This window comes from Haliotis rubra, unplaced genomic scaffold (assembly GCF_003918875.1).
Source record: "Haliotis rubra isolate DU_JTF1 unplaced genomic scaffold, ASM391887v1 Scf517, whole genome shotgun sequence".
NCBI lineage: Eukaryota > Metazoa > Mollusca > Gastropoda > Lepetellida > Haliotidae > Haliotis > Haliotis rubra.
The window spans coordinates 105,484-120,559 of NW_025767210.1; positions in this window are offsets into that span (position 1 = coordinate 105,484).

Sequence of the window (15,076 nt, forward strand, 5' to 3'; positions counted from 1 at the left end):
CAAAGGAGTAGAAGATGATTGCGTAACACCTACAACACCGAAATGCCTACAGGAGAAGACGATGATTTTGTTATGCCCATAGGAGTGGATGACGAAGTCGCAATGCGTACGTGAGTAGAAGATGATTGTGTAGTGCCTAGATTGGTAAAAGTCAACGTCGAAATGGCTATTGGTATAGAAGACGATTGTGGTAGTGGCTCTCGTGTTGGAAGCCGAACTCGTAGTGCATGCTTAGTAAGTTAAATTAATCCAACAAAATACACACTTAGAGCGCTGGTATCTAACAATAATTTGCACACCCACTGATTAGTCCTTGTAGGCGTTGTTGATCAAATGCGTTTCCAGCACTGAATCTATTGGCTTCAGAATGTTGAAACTTCTGGTGTTTGGTGATAGCATGATGCGGAAGACTGTAGAGATGTGCATTGGAATAGTCATGGACTGATATCTTGGACCTCAGGTCTGCCCAACAAGGAAGCACGTGTGATACATATGGTCTCACTTTAGGCAAGTGAGTTTGTTCACCCAGCAGAAAATGGGTACCCGATGGGACAAGTCGTGTGACTTTAACCTTCTAGCGCCTAACAGGCAACTTGGGCTATCAGGGGTTATAATGTGTTAGCGCTTTAAGCATGAAATAGTGTGTGGAAACAGGCGCTTTATAAATTACCATTATTATATCACATAAAGATGCATTCATGTCCAGATACGTTCGTATTAAGCTACACACCATCTACACACAAACAGTGATGTCTATCAGATAAATACAATATGACCCACTCAGCTGACATTCCAGCTACTCCAGTACGTTTCTCCAAGATAGTAAGCAGAGGCAGACAGTGGTCACCAGTATGGAAAGCAGCTGATAAGCAAACCAATATTGCTAGAAGGTCATTCTGATCTCAGTACCCAGGACTATATAATTCCTTATAGGTCCACTGGAAGGCCAAGCGGTGTCATGGGGATATTGAAGTCTGAATCTAACTGCTATAACTTCTTTGTTAACTTGGAGGCATCAGAAAGCAGGAGAGGGGTCCGTTTTTCTTATGGATACATTGAGATTTCTCAACGAGAGGCATACTCAGAGGAGACTTTAGTGACGAAGGGACCTTAACCTCGGCCATGGACATATAAATCACAGAATGGACATAAAAAGACGTCGTAATAGGTACATTGCTTGGACGTTGACGTCATAATGCATACCGAAGTACTAAGAGATATCGTAATGCAAACTGGAGTAGTAGGTGACGTTGTAATGCGTACTGAAGGGATAGCTGACGTTCTGAGTTAACTATGTGACTTTGACATTTGTGCGTACGTACGCGAGACAATTAGAAAGTCAGCGTGTTTCGTTATACAATTCAGTTCTTGGTAACAGAGATACGGTTTAAGTGTACACAGCGGGTTAACACAAACTTCATCCAGCTTCGGAATTAGCAATGGTCTTATTTTGACATTTTGATCATATGATATCGATACCAAAACCAGTTTTAACCTTCTGTACAAGGCATCGCGGTCCCATGAATATGTGGATGGGGATGGATGTATATGCAGGAACCTCTGTTGATGTACGAAACGAAAGATGCCATACCAACGTGGCGATTACCTGTTTAGTTCCCCGGCTGTTAAAGGTGATAAGACCACATTCATTTTATCAAGAGCGCTACGTTTGCTTAGAGGCATCCATACATCCATTCTTGATAATAGTCAAACTTTTATCTAAAATATTTAAACAATCCTCGAAGATTTTGTTGCTTTTAATAATACCAAAAATGACATGCAGTATATTATGACAACCACCTAATTATTTCTTATGCTTTTCATTCCCTGATGGCAGGACAGTATAGGCTGTGAATTCCAGTTGTTCCGCGCCACTCAAACGATTCAGTTCCCACAGCCGTAGCTAGTGAGTGTAGGGTATTGGATATATCATTGTCGCCAACATTCCAGATAATGATGTTCGGTTTTGATTAATTTAGTTTGGGCTATATCAAACACGACGGACAAGGGTCAGTGTCCTAGTTAAGAGCTGAAACTAATAAACAAGTTTTGAACGCTTTTTAGTCATCTGTTAAAAATATTCTTTACAAAATATGATAAAATCTGTTCAGTAATACAGAAGCATATGACCTACCGCAACACAGTAGGATAGCACGTATCATGCCGGCACCTCCTCTTAATCCAACTGTTGATGAAAATGACACCGTTTCCCAGCACCTTCTATATATAGTCTTGTCAATTACATAGCACCCCTATCCCAATGCAATCCGGGTACATCCCAGATATGATATGGAACAGTCCATTCCCACTGAGAGGGGCACCAAGTTGGTGTCATGTTGCATGGCATGGGCAAAACGTCATCTAAGTATTCTAGGGAGTGTCATATAACGCCTGTTGCTTCAAATAATTTTGTTGTATCTAAAATCGTTTTAATTCAAACTAATAAAGGAAATTCCTTTACTGCCAGCGATGAAGGAGCAACACCCGTTATGAAAATATCCTATCAGGATGAACGATAAAGGTACGTAAATACTTTGAATATTGCAGATAAGCCAGGTTAAAACAACATATTTGGCTGGGTAGGGAACGTTGACTTATATTTTTCTTATTTCTTTAGTAAGTTACAAATATATAAATTACTCTTGAGTCCCCTATTAGACCTTAAACTGCCCTGCAGATGGAGTAAGTAAGTGGGTTTAGATTTACCCAGCATTTTGCAATATTCGAGCACTCTCACGACAGAATATAGTCGTCAGACATTGTACAGTACAACCAGAAATTATTGAGAATTTAAGATTGTAATTTAAAAAAAAATTCACTTATTACTCGCGTAAATGTGAATATTAGCAGAACATAACTCGAGATTCAAAGACAGGTGAACAGTTAGTATTTTGTCAAGTCACCATGGGCAGCAATGCAGGCTTCAATGCGGCGTGGCATACTACTGATCAAAGAAGACAGAAAGTCGTGGTCCAAGCTGTCCCAATATCGGACCACCTCTTCTTTCATTTCAGCAATATTTGTCAGATTTTTCGTATTGACACTTTCCTTCATATGTCCCCAAACATTTTCTATTGGATTTAGGTCAGCGCTATAGCTTGGCCAATCTTATAACGTCATACTTTGGGTCCGAAACCAGGCCTGTGAATGCTTTGAATGATATTTTGGGTCGTTGTCCAGCTGGAAAATCAAAAAATTTCCATAGAACACGTGAGCATATGGAAGTATATGTCCCTCGAGAATATCTGTGTACCGCTCACTGTTCATATTCCCTTCAAATACACAGAAGGGCGTTGCCCCTAACACAGATATGCCACCCCACACGTTAAATTTCGGACTGTACTTTGGGCGCTGATACAAAGATTTTTCAGTTTGTTTGGTCCAGAATTTCAGTGTATTAGGAAACAGCCACACAGAACTTTCATCTGAGAAAATCACATTGTCCCAGTTAAAATTTCTATGCTGTAAGCACCAGTTCAACCTTCGCTCCTTTTGTTCAGGTTTCATGATCGGTGATAGAATTCCTCGACTTTTCTGCCAACCCATTGCATGCAGCTCAGTTCTAATTTACTTCTTACAGACAGCCACAGTTCCTCTATCAATCATATCCAGCCTTAAGTTTTTTAAACTCCTTCGTTTGATTTTAAAAACAAAAATACCAAGCCGCCTCCTGTCACCGACAGTCAATTTTGTGGGCCTACCTGCGCCTTCCTGGTGCTCAATGCCATATCCAATTGCAATATTTTTCAAGGGATGCCTGTTCCACTTGAAAACACTTTAGCTGATCTGATGTCCTTGTTATAATATTCTAAGTTCAACTTCCTCTTCTCTAAATCATCCATACGGAGGATCACTGAAAATGTCGTCTGCTAGCGAGTAAACAAAGGGGGATAACTCTTCACAAACTAATGAAAAAGGATTTACGGATTTACGGAGTTGTCTCTCTTGAACGAAACCAAGCACTTGATAGCTGGTCAAGGTTGTTTATACAGGAAATCCAATTAAACATATTCCTAAAATTCTCAATAATTTCTGGTCATACTATACCTATCTGCAGAAGCCAGTTCGAACCCAGGCATTCGGCGTGACGAGACACCGTGTGTCCACTAACCTACACTAACGCGCCTTACGCAGTTAAAATATGAAAAACAAAACGTCCCTGAGGTTAGGTTCCCATGCGAAGCTGATTCAGATATAGGTGCACAGCAAGTCGAAGTTAAGTCGTTTCTAAATAGCTTTAAATGTTTTTAAAATTTAATTTTAGGGGCGGGCGTGTCACGAAAAGCAACACTGTTATGTTAACAAATGTAGTAACAATCCCCATACAACCATCTTCAAATATTGATTTGACCAGACGAATTCCCACCTTCCTCAAATACCATCCCTCCCCGCGACATGATCCAGTGAGACGTGTTAATGTACCGGCATCGTCTTGTCGTCACCTTTAAATGGTCGTTAGTCACTGTCCCGTGGGAAGATGACGGGGGGCGCAGGGTGGGAAGTGATTCACCAGCGAGGTCGGGGTGTGGGAGCATTGCCTCGTCCGCGAGGGCAGAGGGTACTTCCAAAAGCGGGAACCATTATGAATGTCCGGTATGTTAAATAAGGTGCGAAGAAATAACCATGTCGCGTACAGCATTTTGATATGGTGACGTGTATATGCACTTGTTTGTGTGTGTGTGTGCGTGCGTGCGTGCGTGTGTGTGCGTGCGTGCGTGTGTGAGTGTGCGAACATGCATGTGTGTATATGTATGTGCTGCTTGATACTTCCCAAACTAATGATGATTGTATAGTGCTATCCCGTTGCAATACCATGGTCCACTTTAAACATGGCTACGCAGCCCAGACCCGGTATTTTAACTCCAAGACGATCACAGTCACTGAGAAGATTGGCATACATTAGACATGATATTGCAGAAGAAAAACGTATCGAAGAAACATCTTTCTGACATTCTAGATTATTTCGTTCCCTTTACATTATTCCGAATCTATATTATGGGTGATAGGGAAAGTTACCCTGACAAGTAAGTAAGTTGGTAGCTGATCACCTTGAGTGAGTGAGTGACTGAGTTATTATTTAACTTCACATCGGCAATATCTCAGCCATATTGTGACGAGAACATATTTGACATTGAAATGGAATATATGTATATTATAAACACCTGTCGACGAAGGACAGTAAAACAACTAGAATATCACAATTACAACTAAAACTAGTGTGGGAAATTAAAACTAAAAGCAATAGTTGGACAATACAATATAAAAACTGGTTATAAATCGTCAACAACTGAAGGTAGATCACCAAATTAGGAACGATGGGGACTGATCACCTTGAGAGTGACGGAATACTCCGAACGCTGCAGTAAAGCACGTGTCTCGCCATTTCGTAGCAACACTTACAAAGTCTGATCCAGTCAACCCGATGACCACGAACAATGATGAATACTATCGGGGATGGTGGAGTAGCCGGCTGGTTAACATGTTCCCTCATCATTCAGAAGACCCCGGCTCGAGTTTTGCATGGGTTCAAGGTGTAAAGCAAACTGTAATATTCATACTGATTGTATAAGTTCTAAAAGCGGTGTAAAACCACATCGGCTCGACGGAGTTCGATGACGTGAAACTCATTTTGGTGCTCGACATTAAATGTCATTTTAGATATAATTTGTAAATTAGAACCACTAGTGTCTTGTCTTTTTGAAAGATATACAGTTGCCAGAATGATGGAATCTCTGGGTGGTAAGATAGTAATTGGTAACGTGCACGAAGGCTAGAAATAGCTTCAATAGCTAGAAAAGTACAACTTCAATATAACAGAAAACCAGAGTTGTTGAATGTCGTCTGTTGCAAAGATAAAGTGCCAGTGTGCTTTAGTGTTGTTTGTTTGGCAATACTGCATCCATATAGACAGATTTCCTCGACATTAACGGTGGCGATGAGTTCCAGAAATGAGTCCAGTCAGTGTAAATATGCAACAGTTTGCAGTGGTGTCTCTGGAGAGATATAAGACAACATCTCTTAGAAAAGCAGCATTGTGATCAAGTCAAGGTTGTGGGTGTCTTAACTTTGAACTTTGCTGATATGTTACATTTGCATCTGACAGTCACCATACCCATGAAGATCCGGGTTAGGAATGATCTTCAGTCAGCAGTCCACGCTTCTTGTAAGAGGCGCTCAACGGGATCGGGAGGTCAGGCTCGCTGACTTGGTTCGAACGTGCGTAGGTCGATGCTCATGATGATCACTCGATTGTCTGGTCCAGACGATTATATACGGATCTCTGTCACACAGGTAGGATATTACTGAGTGCGGCGTTAATAAACCGTCCCCAAATGTCACAGAATGACAAACAGCCTCATGCTGAGGAATCTACTTGTTACCAAGAAACGTCCAGCAAGAGACAGCATCACGCCAAATGAGAACCTAATCTTACGGTATGATTTAGAGGAGGATTAGTGATATGAATCCACGCAGTCCTTCCTATTGACCGTCGACATACAGAGACGAACCTACAGCTGGTAGATACGTCGGTATGACAGGAGATATGTCGATGGTGTGAATAGGCTAGTGCATGGTAGCCGCGTGTAGCACGTGGGCGGGTGGTGTATACGTGAAGCTAATTAGTCATGTCTTTTGAACATGAGTGAGTGAGTGAGTGAGTGGGTGGGTGAGTGAGTGAGTGAGTGAGTGAGTGAGTGGGTGGGTGGATGAGTGAGTGAGTGACTGAGTGAGTGGGTCGGTGGGTGAGTGAGTGAGTGAGTGAGTGAGTGAGTGGGTGGGTGGGTGAGTGAGTGAGTGAGTGAGTGAGTGAGTGAGTGAGTGAGTGAGTGAGTGAGTGAGTGAGTGAGTGGTGGGTGGGTGGGTGGGTGGGGTGGGTGGGTGAGTGGGTGGAGTGAGTGAGTGAGTGGTGAGTGAGTGAGTGAGTGAGTGAGTGAGTGAGTGAGTGAGTGAGTGAGTGAGTGAGTGAGTGAGTGATCTCAGAGCGTGTCATCTTCATGTGAGAGTAAGGATCAATAAGATAATATCCAAGACGTTTAACCAACTGACCCTGGCCACAGCTCTGCACACACACACACGGGAAGGCGGTGTTTCCTATAAAACCAGAGACAGTGAGTTGGGTGAAACTCTTGGGAGAAATGAAGACATATCATCACTGCGAGCAGGGTTAGCTTGTATACCTTGCACCCACACCTCTCCACAGTCAACTGCGGCACCACGGACGCCAGGGCTACCACAAACACGAGTAGTATAATGTAGGTTAAAGTGTTTCTGTTTCAGTGAAGTTCGAAATATGTAGATGTTTTCGCCTGAAAGATGTTCCCCTTTAACGAATCCATTTATACTGTGTGGCCCATCCCAACAAGAATTTATCATATCGGAGCAGGGGCGACGTTAAAGCAGCAGTGGTGATATATGTGAAAATGTGTATGTGTGTATACTCTAGCATTTGTATATGTTCATATGTGTATATGTTCATATGTGTGTATGTGTATAAGTGTGTATGTGTATATATGTGTATATGTGCACATGCGCATATGCATATGTGTGCATATGTGTATATGTGCATGTGTGTATGTGTGTACATGTATATACCTGTATGTGTGTATATGTGTATGTATGTATGTATACGAATATGTGTGTATGTTTGTATGTGTGTATGTGTGTATATGTATGTGTGTGTGTATGTGTAGATGTGTATGTGTATATATGTGTATATGTATATGTGTATATATATATATGTGTGTATGTATGTGTATGTGTATGTGTGTGTATGTGTATATATGTGTGTATATGTGTGTGTATATGTGTGTATGTATGTGTATGTGTGTGTATGTGTATATGTGTGTGTATGTGTGTATGTGTATGTGTGTATGTGTGTATATGTGTGTATGTGTGTGTATGTGTGTATATGTGTGTGTGTGTGTGTGTATGTATGTGTGTGTATATGTATGTGTGTATGTGTGTGTGTGTGTGTGTGTATATGTGTGTGTGTGTATGTGTATGTATATGTGTATGTATGTGTGTGTATGTGTATGTGTGTATATGTGTATATGTGTATATGTGTGTGTGTGTGTATGTGTGTATGTATGTGTGTGTAGTGTGTATGTGTGTCGTCACGCCGAAGTATGGGTTAGAATGTGTGCAATGTGTGTAGCCCATTTTGTGTGCCGTGATGTATGTATATTGCTGTAAGCGGTGTATATATGTATGTGTCAGTATATGTATGTGTGTATGTGTATATGTATGTGTGTATGTATGTATGTATGTATGTGTGTATGTATATGTGTGTATGTGTGTGTTTGTGTGTGTGTGTGTATATGTATGTATGTATGTGTGTATATGTATATGTGTGTATGTGTGTGTGTATATGTGTATGTATATGTGTATATGTGTATATATGTGTATGTATGTATGTGTATGTGTATGTATGTATGTATGTGTGTGTGTATGTGTGTGTGTATATGTGTGTATGTGTGTGTATGTGTGTATGTGTGTATGTGTATATGTATGTGTGTGTGTGTGTATATGTGTATGTGTGTATGTATGTGTGTGTATATGTGTGTATGTGTGTGTATGTGTATATGTGTACATGTATGTGTTTAGGACAGTTGTCGTATGGTACTGAAGTTTATATCATCTTAACTTCAGCTTTAGCATTCATTTTCTTTTTTAAGTTTGTCAGCCCCATACACGTGATTATCGCCTAAAACCGTAATCACCTCCGTCATATATTCCTCATCAACTCGTGTGTGTGTGTGTGTGTGTGTGTGTGTGTGTGTGTGTGTGTGTGTGTGTGTGTGTGTGTGTGTGTGTGTGTGTGTGTGTGTGTGTGTGTGTGTGTGTGTGTGTGTGTGTGTGTGCCTGCCTAGAGGTTAAAGCGTTGGCTCGTCACGCCGAAGACCCGGGTTCGAATCCCCACATGGGTACATTGTGTGAAGCCCATTTCTGGTGTCCCCCGTCGTGATGTTGCTGGAATATTGCTAAAAGCGGCGTAAAACCAAACTCAGTCAGTCAGTCATCAACTCCGTAACATAGATACTGTTCAAAGCGATGATAAATCCAGCCCATTCACTTACACACTCCATTGTGGCGGCGTCATGAGGGAAGATACACCGGATGACCATATTAAGAGAATTTACACGGAAACAAACGGTATTTACCGAAGGCACATGTGTATGTGAGCAAGCGTTCTTCCGTCTCAAGGCAAGTCAAGGCAGGAGATAACACAGGTTCCGTTTAATAAGTAGGGCGGACTTGTACTAGATATCACTATAGTGACAATAATGACAAGTGATTTACTGGCCAGGAAGACAAAGCGGTAATGGCCGACAAAGGCGCCATCTTTGTTGACGAACGGAACAGCGTTGCATAAACAGACTAAACAATGCTGGAAGCTACCGACGGCTTGAAGAAATATTTGTTGGTTGTTTGATATAAAAACAAACAGATCATGTGTTAGTCATGTTAGGCATGTTCATGTGATAAAGATACACACAGGTACATTTAGGATTCATGTTGTCACGCAAGTTGCAAGAATCCTTCTCTGCTTAGACGACAAGCATTCCAAGATATACTTAAGTGCACAATACTTACCTACCTACCTACCAATCCGATCTGTTTTATTGCATTTTAGAAGGTTGTTATCCATAAAGAAGTTGTTATCCATAAATAATCTTACTTTCTTATCTATATATCTATCTATCAATCAGATATATTTCTATTTATCTATCAATCAGATAAATTTCTCTCTATCTATCAATCAGATATATTTCTCTCTATCTATCAATCAGATATATTTCGCTCTATCTATCTATCAATCAGATATATTTCGCTCTATCCATCTATCAATCAGATATATTTCGCTCTATCTATCTATCTTTATCAGATATGTTTCTCTCTATCTATCTATCAATCACATATATTTCTATCTATCTATCAACAGATATACTTCTATCTATGTATCTATCTATTAGATATATTTCTCTTTATCCATCTATCAATCAGATATATTTCTATCTATCTATCTATCAATCAGATATATTTCTATCTATCTATCTATCAATCAGATATATTTCTATCTATCTATCAATCAGATATATTTCTATCTATGAAACAATCAGATATATTTCTCTCTATGTATCTATCTATCAGATATTTTTCTCTCTATCTATCTATCAATCAGATATATTTCTTTTTATCTATCAATCAGATATATTTCTATCTATCTATCAATCAGATATATTTATATCTATCTATCAATCAGAATATTTCTATCTATGCATCTATCTATCAGATATATTTTTCTCTATCTATCTATCAATCAGATATTTTTCGCTCTATCTATCTATCAATTAGATATATTTCTCTCTATCTATCTATCAATCAGATATATTTCTATCTATCTATCAATCAGATATATTTCGCTCTATCTATCTATCAATCAGATATATTTCTATCTATCTATCTATCTATCGATCAGATATATTTCTCTCTATCTATCTATCAATCAGATAAATTTCTCTCTATCTCTCTATCAATCAGATATATTTCTATCTATCTATCAATCAGATAAATTTCGCTCTGTCTATCTATCAATCAGATATATTTCTATCTATGTATCTATCAGATATATTTCTCTCTATCCATCTATCAATCAGATATATTTCTATCTATCTATCTATCAATCAGATATATTTCTATGTATCTATCTATCAATCAGATATATTTCTATCTATCTATCTATCAATCAGATAAATTTCTCTCTATCTATCTATCAATCAGATATATTTCTATCTATCTATCAATCAGATATATTTCCATCTATGTATCTATCTATCAGATATATTTCTATCTATTTATCAATCAGATAAATTTCTCTCTATCTCTCTATCAATCAGATATATTTCTATCTATCTATCAATCAGATATATTTCGCTCTATCTATCTATCAATCAGATATATTTCTATCTATGTATCTATCAGATATATTTCTCTCTATCCATCTATCAATCAGATATATTTCTATCTATCTATCTATCAATCAGATATATTTCTATGTATCTATCTATCAATCAGATATATTTCTATCTATCTATCTATCAATCAGATAAATTTCTCTCTATCTATCTATCAATCAGATATATTTCTATCTATCTATCAATCAGATATATTTCTATCTATGTATCTATCTATCAGATATATTTCTATCTATCTATTTATCAATCAGATAAATTTCTCTCTATCTCTCTATCAATCAGATATATTTCTATCTATCTATCAATCAGATATATTTCTATCTATCTATCTATCAATCAGATATACTTTTGTATGTTTCTCTATCTATCTATAAGATATATATCCGATCCGATAAGGGTTCTTAAACTTTATAACGGAGTTAGAAAAACAAAGTTTGCCATTGCTTGTCAGTGCTCTACAGGGTCATCTTGAACCCCTTTGGTGTTTATCATTGCTGAACTGGGCGCATCCTTCCGCACTTGTGTTGACCTGACGGGAAGTACCACTTCGGGTAGCGAATCGTCCGCCTTGAGATGCTTCACTAGAACAGAGAACACAATGCTTGCAGCACTTATATATTGTTACTTATCGTAGGTCATAGGTTAAGTCTCATCACAGATAACAAAACAGTTATAAGATCTTACATCCGTGATCTAATGCAAAAGAAGTGAGTGAGTGAGTTAAATGAGTGAGTTGGTTATTATTTAACGTCACATCGGCAATATTGCAGCCATATCGTGACGAGAACACATTTGACACTGAAATGGAATATTTATATAATAAAATCCAGTCGACGAAGGACAGTAAAACAACTAGAATATGACAATTAGAATTAAAACTAGCGTGGAAAGTTAAAACTAATAGCACTATTTAGACAATACAATATAGAAATAGGCTATAGATCGCCAACAACTGAAGGAAGATCACCATACTAGGAACCATGGGGACTTACATTATTCTTGCTACCCACATGGAGCCTAGATGGATTTACACCGTCCCTTCAGCCGCTGGCGATTGTAGGCTAATTTAGCCGAAACTTAAAAGAACTAAAATACTACGTTTAAAAACTTGGTACGTGAAAATTTTACTTTGAAAGTTTTGGGGACTTACGTACCCTCTCAGGAGGACAAATTTTTTACGCTACTTCAACCCCCTTTGAGCATACAGCCACTAACAATCTAAGTTGATAATCCGAACTACCAATTATAAAACCATATCTATTTACAAAACATATATCAAAATTCATTTAACAAGTCTGTCTCTTTTAAAAAATCAATGATTAAATTATAATTAACATTATTATAAAGGTCCTTTACTGTTTTGATATTGAAATATTTATCCCTTATGATGGAGAATTCAACACAGTCAAGCAGGACATGCTTGACCGTGGTTCTCTCATCACAAGGGACACAAAACGGAGGATCCTCACCTTTCAATAGGTATGCATGAGTATATCTTGTATGGCCAATACGACATCGTCGCATGATGACATCTTCAAATCTGGACTGACAACCCAAGTAAGTGTAACCGATATAGGGTTTTATTTCATGTAATTTGTTAATACCTACTTGGGTGTCCCACTTTTTTTGCATCAGATCACGGATGTTGATTCTAATGCTAGCTTTGTAACCAGAGTATGGAATAAGAAGTGGTTTCACAGATTTGAGTGAGTTAAAGGTCACATGCAACGTAAAACACAACTTTGCACATTCTGATTCCTTTCGGTATGGACTTACAGAAACAAATTATCAAAAATGCAAATTCTACTTATAAAGTTGAAAAATAACGAGATGAAAAAACACCCTCGAAATCGGAGTTCAAACGATTCACTTAATTCACCACAGCTGGTGTGAAAAGTGGTTTCATCAGCTGTGCTGCGCTGCACTGCGCTCATGGCGCATGCGCAGTGAATAGGTTCGCGCAGCTAGAATCGGGGATTCCCAGATTCCCAGTCGTGAGCAAGTCTAATCTTGGTTGTGTACACAAACAGTAAATAATCTACTCATTACATAAAATAACCTTGCTGGGATCTAGGTCTACTCAGCTATGTGTCAACCAGTGAGGCGTTCAACATTTCAAGACGGAAAACCTTCGCTGGCGGTGAATACTCGGTGAAGGCTTTGATGTGAGCTATTTTTCTAATGTTTTGTTGATATTTCATAGGCGCAAGCTTTTTATGTTATGACAGTAAATAAACTGTTTATATAATTTCATTTGTCTATTTCACCACACGTTCTCCTTACCGAGTCATTTTCTCAGTTCGATACTTAAAAGCAATGTCATTATTTAGCATTGACAGAATTTCTAACTGTGATATAGATATGTCGTTGTCACAGACAAAACTCAATGTCTGTTTTATTGAAACATATGTGTCTGCCTGCCTGTCTGCTAATGACAATATTCAACACACAACTTCGATCACTGACCACATGCAATTTGAACTTAACACCTATCAGGCTATACACCATAAACAAAACGCATTGATTTATGGCCCGAGTTCTGTCTCTGTCACATTATGTAATTACACAGACAGGCAGGTGTGATACTTGTATGATGTCTGTTGATTGCAAAATGTTATACACAAAAAAATGAGCATGTATTTACAAACCCTAACATCTCTATATACGTCTTATACACACACAATGAGCCGTGAGGGAATCAGCAAATGAACAAGCCAATGAAAGATTTCGTTACACTTGAGTGCACACCCACCCGCTCTGACGGGTTCGGTATCCCGGGTGCTTAGTTTCGAGGAAAGTAAACCCAAGTACAAAATATTGCACTTTTGATTTGCGATTGTACGCTTATAATTTTGTTTATATGTTTTTCATAATCAGCAATGAATATTATATGTCACGAATAAGTGATAATAGTGTTTTAATTATGTTTGATTTTGTGGGTGCATGTGACCTTTAAGGAATCCGTAAAAATGCAGATAGTGGTGTTTGTTTGGTCAAATGTTGTTTGAAGGCCTGAAATATGGCTGGGAGTTCTGCGGTGAAGATACTGGAGTTTAATGGGAGATTATAGGATTGTTTGAGGCTTATTTTAGGGTATGTAGATACCAAAACCAGTATTACCATTTTGTTCATTGGATCCGTCAGTATAAATGTGATGATTATCTTGTGGATTGTAATTTTGTTGTATGAATTCTTGCACTGTGAATTTATTAATATATTATGTTCAGTAAGTTTTGTGTTGGCTAGGATTTTTGGGAGTAAGCTGGAGGAAGACATTTGTAATATGGGTTTGTATTATATTCTGTAGTATATAAATCAAGTTGTTAAATTTCCTGTATTTTTTGTCCAAAAGGTTTTGGGTATTTGCCTTTGATGATAATGATTTTGGTTCTATTTTTACGAGATGTGTAGTGGTTTCCAGTTTTGTTTGTAAGGGATCGTGTTACATTTCATTGTACATCTTTCCCATTATTATTATTGGATATTTACATAGCGCACATATCCACGCACTAGTGCATGCTCAAGGCTCTGGTAGTTTTTCCCTCGATCACTGGATGTCAATCTCAACGGCACATCTTATTATCAATCTCAACTCCCTGGGGAGCATACGACTCTTGCAGCCACTAGGCGCACCGAGTTATTGCGGCTTTACCATTCGAGAGTGAGGTCCAGTTTCCTGCATTCTACCAAGGGATGTTCCTGGGAAGGCTCCAGTTATACATTTAAGTGCTTGGAATTGGATGGAGCTAAGTTTGTTTTCATGTGTTTCTGCCATATCTTGAAATATTTCGCAGCCATAAAGTAATTTAGATTTGATGAGTGAGTTATATAATAGTAGTAATGTTCGTTTGTTGCTACCCCATTAACTATGTGATAGGTATTTAATAATGTTGAGATCTGACTTGTATTTTTCTTGTATGAATTGAGTGTGTTTGTTCCACGTTAAGTGCTGGTCTAGGATTAGACCTAGAAATTTTACTGTATCTGATTGCGGTAATTTTTTATTGTTAATATAAAGATGTACGATTTGTTTTCTTCGATGTTGTGCTTTGATTACTGCAGTTGTTGTTTTAGTGGTAGAAAGTTGGAACCCCCATTGG